This window comes from Cololabis saira, chromosome 2 (genome assembly GCF_033807715.1).
Source record: "Cololabis saira isolate AMF1-May2022 chromosome 2, fColSai1.1, whole genome shotgun sequence".
NCBI classification, from domain to species: Eukaryota; Metazoa; Chordata; class Actinopteri; order Beloniformes; family Belonidae; genus Cololabis; species Cololabis saira.
Window position 1 is genome coordinate 26,973,696 of NC_084588.1, and position 17,836 is coordinate 26,991,531.

A 17,836-nucleotide genomic window follows, 5' to 3' on the forward strand; every position below is an offset into this window, starting at 1 on the left:
CTGGTATAATGTCTGCTGGAATATTTAAGAAATGCTGGGAAATTAAAAAATGTTCAGTTTTTTATGTTCAACAAATGTTTTCTACCTTGTAATTTTGCAAAAGATTTTTTTCTTTTAAAAGCATGCCTAAATCAAATTTATTTGATTTATGCAATGGTGAAAAAATTGGCAAAATAAATGAAAACCTGTGAAGAACCATGTTCGGTATTCGGCCAAGTGTTTATTATTATTTTGGGTTTCGGTTTCGGCCACAAATTTTCATTTCGGTGCATCACTAATACGATGTTGTTGTTGTAGTAAAACTTATTTGTGGGTGTTGTTGGGTTTCAGCTATGCTTAAGTCTTCTGCTGGACCAATCCCAGTATGTTTGCATTTTTGTGTTGAGGTCATGGTGGAAGGATCTTTTGTGTCAAGCATGGTGATTTATGTATTTATTTATGTATTTTCATATACTTTTAATGTAACAATAATGCACATTCAGTATTCATCATCAAAGAGCCCACACGGAAGTCAGACAGTGCGGTTACATGCACATCTAAATCAAGCTATTGGCAATCTAGCTAAGGATTAAACTGGAGTTTCTGAGAAATCCAAGTATACATGCGCAAGAAGACAAATCAATTGAGTGAGGTGCGTTAGACTCTGTGATGCTAGGTGGCGCCACACACACTTTTGCGTTGGTGTTCTGCCGGTTAGTTCTTTGTTGTTCGTCTTCTTCTCCTGCTGTGTTGATATTCTGGCTGTAACGTTGTCGTCACTTCTGGAAGGGGGAGTCCCGGGGCCGTCAGTAGCTCGGCTAAGCGTGGGTTGTCTATATGCCGGAATAACTTGATTTAGGACGCATTATCTGGCACTGATCTCGATCTGAAGGGCTTCAATTCGGTTCGACTACAGCCCGGCTGTATACATGGCTTTAAAAATTGGATATCGACCGGATTAAGGCGACAATCCGACTTTCTGTTGTTGGATGTAAACGTGCTGACTAAGATGAGCTTTAGAAGAGCACTCTCTGGTTACAAGTTAACATATTTTAATTGGTACAATGACTCATAAAGCTTCATGACTGTTTGTTGTAACAGTCTGAGAGAAATAGTGTGTTATATCCTACTGCATCAGTTACCCAATCGTCACGATTGGATAACTGATGTCAGACCAGCCGCCTGGCTTCAAGCAAGTCTCCCAGTAGTAGTGTTTTTGTAGGTTCCAATACAACCTGAGAAGTGGATGAGAGTAACTGCAGAGGATTAGTTTAATTTACCCCGTATCATCATTGCATTGTTAAGTCTGCAGTGTTGGGGTGTTTTTGAGAAACCAAATTAGTCCTCTGTTAATAGTATGAGCATGAACCAGAATGGAAATGAAACATTGCTTATGTGGCTGATATCGAGCTAGATGACAAGCTAAATGACTGATGCTGAAAGTATTTGTAAATATAATGGCTGGAGTGAACAGTGGGAAATGATGCTGCATATTGTTGTATTTCCTTGCTTGGTTGTGGAGATCTGTGGTAGATCCTGGACCTACTCTAGTCTTTAGTTGTCTTTGTTTGTTTCCTCAGCCTGATTTAACTAAAGTTTTGATGTATTTTCTTTGTATGAGACTGGGACTTGCAGTGTTGCATTATCACATTCAGTACGTTTACACAATCTTAGAAAGAAATTAAAATAATTGCATTAGTCTGACTAAAATCCACACTTTGAAAATGCACGGAAACGTATTGTTCCAACTGGAATAGAGCTAAACCAAACTTCTTGTAGTCTGACTAACATCCAGCAAATGCGGATCAAGTTGAGTTAACCCCTGCATGTAAATGTTAAATGGGACTGGAAATATGCTCTCTAGTGTTCCTGGCCCAGGGTTTGATATTAAAGTACTGGAAGAAGCTGAGACAATGATATAGAGAGGAGAAGAAAAAAACTAAAGCAAACAGGATATACGAAATGTACAGAGCTATAATACTGTCCAATTCATGGTTCACCGTTTTTCCAATTTGCAACTAAACCATGTTTATTTTTTGTTTCAGTGTGTAGACTTTTCAACTGGAAAACCTCAATGTTGAGTTGTGGAATAAGTAGGGCCTTTGTCATTAGTTGACAGGCTGAGAGGTGGGGAACCCCCTGGAAAGGTTGCCAGTCCATTACAGGTGATGCATTGCTTAGTGGAAAGCTTATTAACAATAGAACGGTTTTCTGTAATGATAAATAGATTAAAATATTACAATTGTGCCACACTTAGCCTCAGGCTTAGCATTATCTTCCATGACTTTCCTGCCTATACTTTCAGCATAAAAAAATGGAAAATAGAAATCCATAGTTTGTAATAGGGAGAAAATGTGTTTTTGACATTTGTGTGTGTTCTCTATCATTTTAGCTGCGTGATGGTAGAACCAGGGGAGAAAGTTGTAGCAAGACTCAGTGATGTGACTGTGTCTTGTTTTTGTGTGAATCGATGTGAAGAGATACTAGAAACGCCAGAATGTCTTTGATTATGCAGTATGGTTTCCTCAAAATTATATAAAACATTTAATTGCTATGGATCAAGTCAAAGGCAAATGGTACTTTAGAAACTAATTCAGTCTAATCCAAATGAGAACGTCAGCATAGCATTAGCATAGCTGGGATGTGCTGTTGGAGGGGGTAAGCCTGAAAGGCACTGCTGGTTTTCTGGAGCATCAACCAGTGTCCATGCTTCAAAGTAGGGCAGTGGCAGGCAGTGCAGCAGTGCCATGCCACACCGTACAAAGTGGATATCGGAGGTTCATATAAAAGCAGTCACAGAGGTTGTTTTGACATTGTGTTCACAAATTTAGACAGTAAAGGTGGTTCAGTGTGGACTGACTCAGTCTTCCAGTTATCAGCGCTAGTGTATTCATTGTCAGTAGTTATTTGTTGTAAGTTTTTCCATTAATGTACATAGCAGTTATAGCTTTCATGATGTTCATGAGGCGTAGGGGTTATTTAATTTGTGCAAGTGAAGAAAGTGTGAAATGAATTCTGTAAAGCCTGTGCTGTCACTGCTGTCCATCTTTTTCATTCTCGCCATACTGAGAATATTTATAGTCTATGAAAAATGGAAGAGTCACAGGCTGTATACTCACACATGCATGTTTTAGATTTAAGCCAGCATTCAAAAGGACATCTTTTGAATGTGAGAGGTTTTATTATTTTTTATTTTTTTAAGTCCAGAGAGCTTGTTACCTTGACAACAGAAGATCCATAGCACGGGGAACTGAGCGTGTGAGCTGAGCCTGCCGCGGCATGGCTGTGCCGAACAAACAAGCGTTGTTGCTAACTGTGTCACGAGTACTGCTGCTGCCCTCTCATTGCAGCCCCCATTTCTTCCTCTCTCCTCCTCCACTCTCTTTGCTTTCGTTTGACATCAAGCGTATATTTTTTTAGGTGACTTGTTACAATTGATATTCTCCTAATTTTAAGCATCTAGCAGGCTCACCTTCATTTTATTAAAGCTATTTTTTTTTGTCATTTTTAAAATTTCTCTAGCTTTTAATTGTAGTTCTTTTTTTCTTTTTAATTTAATTATTGTTTTTAATCATATTTGGCACTGATGCAACACCTCAGAAAATGTATTTAGTGTTTAGATAACCAGTGAGCTGTTTGGCTGCTGTTGCTGGTGATATGGAGGAAAAGTATGCTCTGGTCCCTCCCTGCAGAAACCAGGCTTGATCAATAATGTAGATGTTTTTGAAGAGGAGAGGTGTGGTGTGCATCTCTTTTTCTCTCTCCACCCCCAGCCCATCCCACCTCTTCCCAGCTGGCTCCCCACACCCACTAGTGTAAGGTTTCCCATCCAGTGTTTGCGCATAGAGGAGCAGATGATTGAATCTAATTAGCAAAGATGTCACAATAAGGTCTGATACCTGATGCTTTGATATACTGCAGGTTAAACCTAGGCTGTTATTATTGAGCTTCTGTTGCTTCCTATTGTTTATTTGGTTTAGTGCTCACAGTTAATGTAGGGTGGGGTTTGTCCTCAATGGCATTGCTGTGGTGTCTGCTAACAGTGAGCCTTGTGATATATTAGGCTCCCACTAACATCATTTTTTTTATATTTTTATATTAGTGATGCACCGAAATGAAAATTTGTGGCCGAAACCGAAAATAATAATAAACACTTGGCTGAATACCAAATAATACCAAACAATGGTTCTTCGCAGTTTTTTTTCATTTATTTTGCCAATTTTTTCACCATTGCATAAATCAAATAAATGTGCAGTGAAATACCCGCCAGTCACAATTTGTCTTACTGTACTTATTGTATTTTTTTCCTCATAATCCTTTTTCATTTTCTCCCGTTCAAACCCAATTAATCGGGTCGCGGCGGGGCTGGGCTGATCTCCGCAATTTGAAGCCTTGTATAATAATTGTAAAAATCTAGGCTATTTTCTTGGAGGATCTCGTCAAATATATCAGACAGTGAGTGTTCGCGCATGCACCGCATCAGTAGTACGGGCCCTTCTCTCTGCGCTCTCTCCCCAACTCCTGCGCTGTGCGTCCCGTGACCGTCTCCATCACCAAGCAGCTTTCCCCAAATCCAACTCAGCCTGGATCATTTCTCGTGTCCTCTGCTTTTTCCCCACATCCAAGTAATGAGCTGACATGTTTGCTGCATTTAACACCGCACGCCCCTCACTCCACGCTGTTCACTGTTTGATTGCGTCATCTAAACATGCCGTTATTAATTGTTTTTTTTTTTTTCCCCACTTATTCCACCGAACACCGAAAGTGTTTTTTTGCTATTTTCGGCCCAACAATTTCGGTTACCGAACATTCGGTGCATCACTACTTTATATTATGGTATAGAGCTACTTGTGAGGGGGTTGTTGTCAGTCAATTTTGGAGCACTTTAATTAATCAAAAATGATTTTATTTATTAAACTAAATTGTGCTGAACTGAGGCATTTTCCTTTTTCTGTAGGATACTGTGCTGCAGGTATTGATTAGACTGTAGAATATGGAAGTACATATACTATTATAAATCCAAGCTGTTAATCCACTGTATTCGACACACACGCACACACGCACACACGCACACACGCACACACGCACACACACACACACACACACACACACACACACACACACACACACACACACACACACACACAAATACTGTATTGAAAAAGAAAACTGTAATGGAGACCGCTCCAAGTTAAAAAAAAAAAAGTCCAGGAAAACCAGCATGTCAACTTTTGCTGGTTTTAAAGACGAGCGAGTGTAAGTCCCTATTCCCTCCAGCACTGAAAAGACGCTCTGAAGAAGTACTTGTGGCAGGGACACAGAGGTACTTGCGGGCCATATAGCACAGTCGTGGAAAGTTGATCTTGTGCACCTTCCACCAGGCCAAGTGGTAATCTTCTCCATCAATAGCAGGGGTTATGAGGTAACTGTTTAACTCTGCCTCAGCAACATCTTCAAGTTGCATAGGAAAAGCAGAAGAGGCCACAGCAGTCTTGAAGAAGCTGCCAAGAGACTTCTTCACCTCGCCAGAGGGCTGTGAACTTTGAGGTCTCGGAGTGCTTTCAGTTCGAGACCTCTTCCCCTTCCAGATGAAAAGAAAAAAGCAATTAGTATTGAAGTTAGATTACAAATAAATAAATATAAAATCTATTTGTGATATCATAGATCCACAATTGTTACTAACCTGGTTATATGCACGCCTTGCTGATTCCAGCATTTCGGTCTTGAGTTGGGTCTTAATGGTGAGAATGTTGTCTGCAGTGATGTACTGGGTTTTAAACCTGGGATCCAGGAAGGATGCAACATCCAAAAGCTCTTGGATGCTGGGATCGTTGTACTTCTCATTGAGGTATGCCAGGACCTTGTTTTTGATTGACCTAGTCAGGTCAGTGTCCTCTTGAGCTTCAGCCAGGACTGATATGGCCTCTCTGCTGCAGTCTCGGACTCACTGTGTGTGGTTTTGAGCTGAATTAACGGGACAATCCCATCTAACAAGTCGTCAAACGAAATGGAGGAAGTGCAAAAATATTGCCACTGTTTCTCATCATCAGTTGCTGCTCTCCAATCTCCCGACGGCTTTGGTTGAACGGCCTGACAAACCATCTCCAATCGCGCTGTTTTCTTTACCGAGATTACAAGAAAAGCAGTGTAGTGATCTCCTTGTCATCCAGTGTTGCTGTCTTGTTTATTTATCCGTTATTCCACCAGCTGGTTTATTAAACTACTACCAAATATTTTATTACTTTTCTAACTCTGGCTCTGCTTACTGCCTCCAATCGATTACCACTGGTATGACGCGCTCTCCTTGCGTACTACGCGAGCGACGTTGCAGTTAGTTGTGAACGCGAAAGTTGTTGTCAAAAACTCCACTGTTTTCAGCTCCACTGCAATTCTCTGTCTGCATTTTTTGTATAGCTCAGGTATGGCTACCTGGCTAAAATGTGTGCGTCAAGGCATTCTGTACCGCTTATCCATTGTGCTTACCAAAGCCGAAAAACCCAGGCCTGGGCACTGCACCAATGCGCATCATGTCTTTGGCTATATGAACTCTGTTATTGCCAGAGTTATTTCGCCGTGCCGTTTCGAGTTATGCTCATAAGGAGTAATACTCTCAAACAGGTCGGTCAGTGATCCCTGTCGGCTTGTACTTTGCTTACTTGAAGTTGAAGCACCAGTTGTTTGCATTCTAGCCATGCAACTATCATACATGGCTTTGTGGTCTTTTTTTAAGTGTTGAAACAGGTTTGCGGTGTTACCTCGTGAGGTAGCAGGGCAGGTTTTGCACAATACCTGACGCTGCGCAGCATCTTTTTTCTTTATAGAAAAAATAATTCACACGGTTGACATGCTGCCTCTCTTTGGTACCAAGCTTTCTGCTGTGTCAGCTTCTACAGAGCCTGAGGCCATTGTAGACAGGTTACAGGGCAGCGTTGACTTTTTTCCCTGCCTGCTCTGCTCTTCTCCGCTCGGCTCACTCGCAAGTTACGTGACCAGATCACGTGACCGGTCAAATCGCAGCCTTTGCGGTTAGAAAATCTTGTTTTATCACATTGCAATATTATCGCAAATGCAATTAATTGTTCAGCCCTAGCCTGTAACTGATCTTTATTTCTGTAATTTGCTCAGTTTTACCATTACATAAGAAATCAGCAGTACAAGCCATACTGTCTATATAGTTCTTATATGTAGACGCAGTATGTTAATTCATTTAGAGTTTGCTGGTTTGTTTGAGCTGATAGAATACTTTTGAAGTGCTGCCACTGTTTGAAAACCTCACATGTTCTCAACTTGTCATTTCCTGCTGTAGCTTTAGTCAATCTGGTTTCGAAACTACATGCATGCAAGATGGTATTCATACAGCCAAACAGACAGTTGGTGCTCTAAACTCATGCCGCGGCTAACTATTACAGTTTACCTCAGAGGATATTTGAGCCAGCTTGACTCTGCTGAAGAGAGAGCCTACAAATCTTACATAATTAAGTTGGCAACATGTCTGTGAACATTCTTTTCGTATTTTTCTGTCAATGGAAAGTTGAGTTGCCTGAATACCTTGATCTACTGACCAAGCTTTAGTTCATAACTGATTGGTGTTGTCTGTGGGTTTGTATATTAAAACAAATGAGAACGAACTGCTTAAACCATTGATAATGTGACAAAGTCAAAGGTTTGCATTAGTTCTCGATAACATTTGAACCAAGAAGCTGCATTGTGGTCTTGACATTTATAGAATATTTTATCTTTAAGGGTTTTGTTAGGTCACTCTTTGACATGCCACAACCTTTTTATGTAGAAATGCAACACTTGCTATTTCACTTTGTAGACATTTGCAATTTTCTGAAAGTTTTGACCTACTGATTCTGTTTTTTTTTGTCAATTCCTTTTTTTCTTTTTAATGCTCATGATCAACAACACAGAGTAACATAATCAACCAGTGAAAGTTAAGAGAGGTTGCTGGGTTTGTTCTGTTTTGTAGCTCTATTTTTAGCCTCTTAATCTTTCTTAGTTTCATAGCATTGGGCACGCGCAGCAGGGTGATGGTCTTTTAAATGTTGGATTAGGTATGTTGTCACAGACATTTTGGTTGTGGGTCTCCTCTGCATATTTTATTTTAAAGGCTGTGCAATTTTGGTACCTTTTTTCTTTTAAGGAATTCTGTACAAGGAAAAACTACGATATTAAAGATGTGCGTCATGGAGACTCTGCTGTCACAATGCACTTACTGGCCTGAGGGTTAGTAAGTGTATCATGACGTGTGGGGGAAAAAAAATAAAACGATTCCTAAGCACTGATGTATGCATTTAGTCAACTACATGTGCGCCTCTTCATTATTCTGAATATAAACCCCCGCACTAAATAAAAAAAACGGATTTTGTGTGTGTATATATATATATATATATAAATATAATGTATATGTGTGGCACTGGTCCATAAGCCACAGGTGTCCGCAACACTAAATGTATTGCCGGCATGAAGCTTGTTAAAAATCCCTGAATTAGCTTCTTTGTTAAAGCCGCAGGGTTCAAAGCATGTAAAATATATATAGTCCAAAAAGTACAGTAGTTTGTGAATTTACAATTGGTTTCAATCAATTTTGAATTGAGGATTGTTCTGAAGTGAAATGTGCCATATTCAGGATATAAAAAAAAAAGTAAAATATTTGGTATGAGAGGAGAAGCAGGATGGTTTGCAGCACTACTGTATACCACGGCCTTTGAATAGAGACATCTGGCAACGGACCCAGTTCTGCTTCAACTAAATGTTTCAGTCACTTTGCCGCAGTGTTCTTCTCTGAGCTCAAGTGAGGAGATTTATCTTTCATCTGCAGTCAGAGACTGTCAGCTTCAAAGACGATCTCAGATCCTTGTCGAAGGTTTCTGTTTAATCCATGGTTGGGCTCACAGCTCTTAGGTTGGTATAAATGTTTGGGAGAGCTTATAGACAGCAGATTGGGCTGCTTACATGGTCACTGTACTATGCTTCACAAACTGTTCTGCTCCTCAGCAGGGTATTGCACTACCTGCAATGCTGTGACTAATTTCACTCTCAAAAACACTGCTGATATTTCAGCTGTTGGATAACAGGAGCCCTGAACATGCAGAAGAGTTAAATATGCAGACATGTTGTCATGGCGATGAAGAATTTTTACTTTATTGTATTTATGGATAAAACTGCCGATTGCTTGGCCTGTGCTCCATGTAGTTTTGAAGCAGTGTTTTAAATTTATCTCAAAATTTTAAGTGAGCACATATTTAGGCTGTTACAGCCACACATTTTAAATATGTTCAGTAGTACATAGACTTGTGCTTGTACTTTTTATTTTTAGTGCCTGATGCCCATGATGAGAATGTCAATGTTTTTTCTTCGCTGGTCAGCATTAGGAAATGATACTGGTATTCATAATGATACTATTTATTATTATTCATATGTGTTGATACTCGTATCAGTACTTCTCTCTGTAATCTGAAGAAAAATGTAAAGATCTGACCACATATATTTTAGTAATTAAGTGTTAATAAATGATAAGTCTGTTCTTGAGTTGACTTATTTAAGTAAGCCTACTTTCTACATGTAAAGAAACCAAACAACACGTTTCTGAACTCAAGTGATTCAAACCAGAGCAAGATAACAAAGCTGTTAAAGTACCTTTTGCCTTTTTAAATATGAAAAGATACCATTATGTGAGCTGGTGCTATTAAAGTAAAACCTCAACAGACAAACTGACCTAGCTCCTACTTAAAATAGTACAACACATTACATGCATGGTCTTGTTGTAATTTAACATATAAATTACAAACAATACAAATAATAACTTATGTGTTTGTTGGGGGCATGCCACCAGTTTTTCTTCGGTCCAGATGGCCATCTAGCAAATATTAAATGTATACCTAGAGCTGTCAGTGACTTCACAGCTGAGCTACATTCAAAGAGAGAGCGATGATACACCCATACTACTCCGTATTTGTTCCAAAACACTGCTTCAAACCAAAACCAATGCACATTCACACGTTGTGTTTCATCTCTGTCTGAAAAGATTACCATCCATGTCACTAGAGTAAATGCATATCATACAGCCTTTTGTACTTGCTGTTGTCAAGTGAAAAGAGGCTGAAAAACTCTACTGGACATAACTTGATACTCAACTGGTACCAAAAAAAGAAAGCAAAACAAAGGCAGGAACACATGCTAGTCCAGCTCTGTGTTTTTAAAGTAGATCTGTGTGTTATCTTCCAGTGTAGGACACATGCTATAGGCTTGGAGAATCAAGAAAGGATACACTGTGCCCCAGAAGAGTAAATTATTAACTAATTTGGTGCAACTACAACTTTGTTTCCAAAGTTTATAGCCTAAACTATCCACGTTACCCTATTTACAAACTGAAACGAGGTCAAGGGTCATTATTTCTTCTGATTTCAGTGGCCAGCTTCAATAAAGTAGTATGGAGGTATAAACATGTTAAATGTTTCACATTTTGAGAGGAAAATATATTTTGTGGACATAGCTTGAGTCATGGGATAAAGTTGCCATGTGGAAGGGAAACCCACTGCGCAGGGTGTAGACCCTGATGTTTTATAAAACAGCAGAGTTGCACCATTTTTATTATTTTTGTTTGTGTTGTGAACATAAAATCTCAAAAACAGCTTGCACCACTTATTTCCTCGTTTGGTCCATTTTTGTACAATTGTTCTTAGGACTTTTTTTATGTCGGGACATAAGACTGCAAGTTTAGAGGAATATTAATTGGCAGGATGTTGGAGGCCTAGCAAGTCTGTTAGGCCGTCCCTGAAATGGGCAATGGGTGGCTTTGCCTCCGCTCCTTTCCTGATAGATGGGAAGCATTGACATATTTATCCGACTGCAGTACAATACAGTTTAAGGACAAAGGGGATTTTTTTTTATTCCACTGCAATATCACTACAGGTAGTATAACTTTAACATGGGCAGGGTATTTTACAGTTATAACTTTGGCATGGCAGCACCTTTCATCTCTGACATGCCGTCTTGGCATAATATAAACAGAGCAGTAGAGACTATAGGAAGAAGGCTTTACTTGATTTTTGGTATTTGGTTACTTGATACAGTGTGGAGACAAAGTTTGTCTCAGAAATGGATGAAGGCTGTCTTGTTGAAATATGTGCCTTGGAGAACAGAACAACTCCAGAATAACCAAAAACAGACTTTTGTACGCTACCTTTTGAGTGTATTTGTGTCTCCCCCCCCCCCCAACATTGACGTTGTTGGTGCTCTGTGTTTCTTCATGTTAACACGAATCCCAGCTTTATAGCACCCTTTACAAGCGCCGTAGCCATCTCACAGACATCAGATATGATTTCATTGTTAGGGCTCAGAAATCAGATCTTGGAATGGAAAACTTTGTGTGAACACTTTTCCCTATTTTTGTCAGTGTGTCTACATATGTGGGATTGGGAGACGGAAGTAGTCATGACAAACTGTTTTTTATTGATTTGAAATTTATTACAAATTTGCCATGAAGTATAAAATATTAAGTTTTATTAACAAAGATGTATATAAAGCATGTTCACAGCACCATCAAAACCTATTGTAAATACACTAAATGAATGGTATGTGAATGCTCGTAGATAAACCTACTGTTTCTCTCAATTCTGTTGCGCTATTGGGTTTATAGTATTATTCTTTTTGCATTTGTTTACTTTCTCTTCTTGTTTTTATAAATATAATAGATCTTTTTATTGTAGTGACGTCAGCGCTGAGGCGGACATCAGTTGGCTCTGCTTTAACAGCCACTGGTTGCGCTGTTGAGAGGAACAGAGTATCTGCAAGGGCTTGCTATTATCTGCAAGGGTTCGAGCTCAGTCAGAGCTTTCCTTATCAATCAGTCCTCATCACTGAAGTCTGAAACTTCTCCTCCCCTTGCTACACTTTAGTCTTTTACTTTTACTCTATCCACATTTGTTTTTGTGCGTGCGTTTGCTTGCTTTCCCTCTGATCTTTAAAATGGTAATCTTCTCGCTTTTATTTCTATCTCCAGATCATAATATTAGGAAAACAATGAGAAAATGAGAAAAAATGCACTTACCTGTGAAAACATCCTGTAAACATGAAATGTAATGATCTTTTAAGCAGCAATAACTGTGCAGCTGGGATGACTTGAAATGACCACTTGACCATTCTTGAATTTTCCTGTGGATGAATAAACCATCCATCCACCCACCCAACCATCTGAGCTCAGAACTCATGTGTATTTTTTATTTTATTATGTTTTTAAGACTTTAGAAAATATAAAATGCACAAATTTAGGAAAAGTCATGGATTGAGAGACATGTAGATTTTATTTAGACAAAGTTATTCATATAATAAAACCTCTAACCATAAGTGGGATCACCTCTGCAGTTCTAGTGTTAAAGCACAACCCTCTAGTTTACAAGTTTTTCCAAATGCTATGTTGGACACTGGCATTTTAATTCAGAGACAACGTTTTATGGTTCACAAAATGTTTGACCTTTTCTCTGGCAGACATTTTGTAGGTTTTGATGCATTTAGTAATCCCCTGTTTTTCGCGAGCGTTACGTTCCAAAAAGAACCCTTGATAGGTGAAATCCGTGAAGTAGTAACCTTTATTTTATTTACTTAATTATTATACAAAGCTTCATCACCGCCCCACCTCGACCAGAGTACCAGTAATTGGATATGAACGGGAGAATAGGTGCAGCACGTTTTGTGGACATTATGGGTTTTGGATAAAATTTGCAAATTTAAATTTAGCAAGCTGTTTTACGTAAATGTCTATGTACAGTACATATTAAACCGAAACGTTATTGACACACAGGAAGTGCAGAAGCGGGGAGACTGTTTAGCCAATCAGAATGCAGAACACAATGTAAATCCGTGAAGTAGCGAGACCGTGAAAGGTGAACCGCGTTATAGCTAGGGATTACTGTATACTAAACTTTCCAAGAAAACAAAGCTTTAAATAAGTTATACATACTATCAAATATATCAAATAAAATTTTCCAAATTTAATTCTGTATAAAACACTTTTGACTTACAATAAAATGGAAGGATTCGTAGCTATAGGTGTGGCATATACTAATGTGGTGAGTGTATTAGTCTTCATCTGTTTTCTTTTTTATTTGTTTGTTTTTAAAGCATATAATTATGGGATGTTGTTTATATGCTGTATGCAGATGGATCCAGGTGGATTATCTTACTCCATCAGTCCTCTGCTTCCCACTGGGAAAATCCCACAGGTACCACTAGAGTACAATTATAAATGAGCATCCATCTATCATCCTCATTGGCATCCAAGGCCATCCTAAGGACAGGCCTTAATCCCGTTGCCTTCCCACCTGCCACCCTTCCTGCACTAAAGCTGACAACTAGATGCTACTTACTACTGGACTGAAATCCCATTAGTTACCTTAGCACCAGATAGATGAAACAAATATGGGTTCAGATTGGGGCACAGGGGTGTGTCCCATAATAAATGGAATCCCACACCAAAACTGAGCTGGTAAACTCCCTCACATGGCCTGCTGCCTAAATCCAGATAAAACCTTTATCCTCAATAGACAGATAAGAGGCAGCTTGGGGAAGGGTCACTATTATTAGCTCCTTTTACAATGCCGGATACCCCGTGTTTATTTCCCGAATTTAGCGTGGCTGTCTGTTAGCCCGTCCTTTTTACATTAGCTGACTGTCAATAACCCACCTCTGAGGAAACACTTAATCGTGGGCCAGGTCGAATGTAAACACAATGATGTGGGATGGCGGTGGGAGGATATCTGCAATCTCCTCATCTTCAGAGCCGGGGATGCCATAAATCAACATATTATGGGAATTGTAATAAGAAGCTATATAGTTTAGGTTGATATTAATTTAAATTAAATTATTGTCGAGAATGGTTGAATGAACACCAGGGTTGTAGCAAACTGCACGTTTCATTGTATCATAGTGTCATTGTATCAAATCTGTCCATCAGGAACTGCATATATTTCTACAGTACTCTTGGGATGGTTTACCCAATTGCAACATTAGTTACCTGTAGCTTTACTTTCTACTACTATTTGCAAAGTTAGGCCTCACATGAGATTTTATTTGTGCTTTTTACCTTTCTGTGTCTTCTACAAGGTTTTTATAAATAAGTACACATCAATGGAACCTTTTGGAAAAAGGCCATTTAAAACTTACACAACATAAAAGTACATAGAACAAACAATACATGAATGTTTGTAAGACAATAACCTGTTTAACTAGTTAAGGTATGGGATCAGTACCTAATTTTGGGCTTGGCAAGGTTCATATTTGTGATTATCACACAGGAGTGTACTTGATATTTTAGATTAAGACACATTTGGACTGAAGGAACACATGGGACCAAAAGCGTCTCTACATTTTTGTCTTTTTTCCTGCATCTGTATTTGTCCGACCACGGGCCTCCCGTGTGCTGGAGAACTTATCCTGAGATGAGAAACATCATTTTTATATCTACACTAAAATGCATCAGTTGCAAGCGAGGTGCAACTGCTTGTTGTTTTTGTAATTATTCTAATTCTTTGATTTCTTTTTTTTATTTTGTCTTACAGGATTCTGTGGACACTTCGGCAGCAGTTTTTTTTTCTTTTTTTTTTTTTTTTTTTTTTTCTAGTTGGATTTTAGCACACTGAGATTCTCCCACAGCCATGGAATCGGTAAGTTGACAATTTTTAAATCAAGCTAATGTTGCTGGCAACTTGGTTCTTGCACCTTTTTGAGATTACTTTAATTGTGGCACTTTTAGGTATCACTTATTTTGATGTTTTTTTTGGGACTCAGTAGGTTGTTGTGTATCAGATTGTGTGTTTGCAATGAGTGTGTGCACACACTCATTGCAAACAGAAACTTGAGTGCAAAAGGGGAGAGTAGTGAAGTAGCATGAAATTCATCTAAAGCAGTCTCAGCCATTTGATGCCTGAAAATGCATATCTGTATTTTCAAACGACCATCACTTTGATAATTGAACATTGAGCATGTGAATAGACTCTTAGAACAGACAGTGAAATGTGTTTTTCTTTTAGCAAGCTTAAAGAGAGGCTGCTTGTTGGACACTCTGCGTGTATGTTTGACTATATACTACAGCTATCAGGCTCCGTTGTTAGACATGCAGGAGACTGTGAGTTCAGGATATGCTTGTACCGACAAGCAGGCTGAAAGCGCAGCAGTATTGAGCTCTATCCACTGGAATGCCTGTATTAAGAATGGGGTTTAGTGCATGCCAAACCTCTGCTTTCCTGTCCCTTTTGTCAGAGTGTGTGGGTGTGTTTGACTTGTCTCTTTTAGAGACTATAAAAAGTAGGTCACAGCCTCTGTAGTGCAGAACTAGCATGTGTCCAACAAAAACCCTCCATTACTCTCTGTCGTACCCACATGTGCAATACGCACAGATAAATGCATCTTTACGTGGCATGATATGACTGTAGGTGAAAGTTCTCTGTTAAATTCTAGCTGACGAGTGAAATATTAACTGTCTCTTGATCTCAAGTGATGTTTTACAGCTTTACTGCAACATAAACAAAGCTCTGTTGATATCAAGTAACTGCTATTACGTGTTTGCCACAGTTTTATTAGCAAAGCTTTTCAAGTTTCTATTAACAAACACATTGTATCAAGGAATTAAATGATCCTGTTGGTGTTGAAAAAGAATTTATAGAGGATATAAGAGCCAATGAAATGTGTCTGCATAAAAAAAAATCCACGTCTGAGTATACTCTCCAAACTTGAGGAGAACTGGAATATCACCATAACATATTGAGGGACATTTTTGATGGTGAATAGCATAATGGGGAAAACATTTAATTTATGAGATAAAACAATTGCTGCAAAATGATCAGCATCAGGCCTTCCATTGCCCCTGACATCAGCCCTGGCTCGTCCCACTCTTCCTTTGAACAGATTAATCTCTCCTTCTGTCTCCGGATCCCTTATTCTTTTTCCATCCACCTCTCTTATGTCTGTTTGCTTGTGGCTGTGCAGAAGCAAGAGCTGTTTCTGTTTACCTCTCCAAGCTGTCTATATCTGCTTACTGTCAGTGGAAACTAAGGAAACCAACCACAAAGCTTATTATGGTGCCAGGAGTGTGATTACATTCTGTGTCTGCATGCGCCTTTGGGAGGTGGACACGTACTTACTTACACTCAGAAACCCTCTGCCACTCTCCTCCTCCCGTACCTCATGTGATACCAGTCACATGTTTTCCAGGCAAGCAGCTCAGTAAATCAGAATCAGACTTATTTTTAACTGCTTTAAATCCTCAGCCTGGTCTTGCTGGCTAACAGAAATGACTGCAATTCCTGGCCATTACGTGTTACAGTCTCTGTTTCTGTTAACCTATGTGAGTGCTTTCTTCCTGTCAATGACATAGAGCTATTTCTGTGACTATACACATGCTACTTATTGAGTGTTATATTTGACATTGGCCTGATTTAGTATGATATTGTGAATATTGAGCCACTATAATGAATAAAGGCAGGGCAAATCAATGTCGTATAGAGCCTCCTTCTAAAATGCAATGTAAATATACTGTACATTGTCAAGCAGGTCTAATTTTGAACAATTTGTAGATCCGTGTTCAGTATATTTATTTTGTTTTTGTGTGGTTATTACTATTATTATTATGATTATTATTATTATTACTACATGATTTCTAGGCGTAGCCAGGGGCTGGAGGGGATCCGGTTTGGGAACCACGGGATTTCATCTCTGCTTTTTGCGGATGATGTTGTCCTGTTGGCTTCATCGGACCGGGACCTTCAGCATGTGCTGGGGCCGTTTGAAGTAGTGTGCAATGCGGCGGGGATGAGAATCAGCACCTCCAAAACCGAGACCATGGTTCTTCACCTGGAAAGGGTGGCAGGAGAGGTCCTGCCTCAATAGGAGGAGTTCAAGTATCTCGGGATCTTGTTCACCAGTGAGGGAACAATGGAGCGTGAGATTGACAGACGGATCGGTGCAGCGTCCGTAGTTATGCGGTCGGTGTACCGGACCGTCGTGGTGAAGAAGGAGCTGAGTCGAAAGGCGAAGCTCTCGATTTACCGGTCAATCTACGCACCTACCCTCACCTATGGTCATGAACTTTGGATAGTGACCGAAAGGAGAAGATCGCGGATACAAGCGGCCAAGATGAGTTTCCTCCGCAGGGTGGCTGGACGCTCCCTTAGAGATAGGGTGAGGAGTTCGGTCACCCGGGAGGAGCTTGGGGTCGAGCCGCTGCTCCTTCACATTGAGAGGATCAGCTGAGGTGGCTTAGGCATCTGTACCGGATCCTCCTGGACGCCTCCCTAGGGAGGTGTTCCAGGCATGTCCCTCCTCACTAGGGAGGTGTTCCAGGCATGTCCCTCCGGGAGGAGACCCCGGGGAAGACCCAGGACACGCTGGAGAGACTATGTCTCTCGGCTGGCCTGGGAACGCCTCGGACTCCCCTCGGAAGTGTCTGGGGTGAGGGAAGTCTGGGCATCTCTGTTGAGACTGCTGCCCCCGCGACCCGGGAACGGATAAGCGGCGGAAAATGGATGGATGGATGGATATTACTATTATAAAAATCCTAAGCAATCTATGAAATATGAAAAACATACTTAAAATATGGGGCGATATGGCTAAAAATTCTAACTTGGTTGTTTAAACAGAATGAAATGCATAATATATCTGTATTTTCTGAGTATTTATTATAATACTATTGATAATTGTCCAATAGTATTCTAAGATTGTTTGTCTGCATACACAGCTCACAGTCAGGCTGCAGCTGATCTGCAGGAAAGATGGGAAGGTAAAAAATGAGTTCTTAAGCTTTCTTTTATTTTTGAATTTAATTCTACTTGCATGTTTTCGACAGAATATTCAGACAAAG

The 17,836-nt window shown here is 39.8% G+C and overlaps 1 protein-coding gene across 2 annotated transcripts in view; it reads left to right on the forward strand.

Annotated features, from left to right (window-relative positions):
• The window catches only part of ankrd11 (ankyrin repeat domain 11), a 126,361-nt gene that overhangs the window by 22,644 nt on the left and 85,881 nt on the right, over window positions 1–17,836 (forward strand). For both annotated transcript variants that reach the window (XM_061742036.1, XM_061742044.1), the window contains exon 2: window positions 14,541–14,645. The gene's annotated coding sequence lies outside the window, so the exon portion shown is untranslated. The remainder of the gene's footprint in view (window positions 1–14,540; window positions 14,646–17,836) is intronic.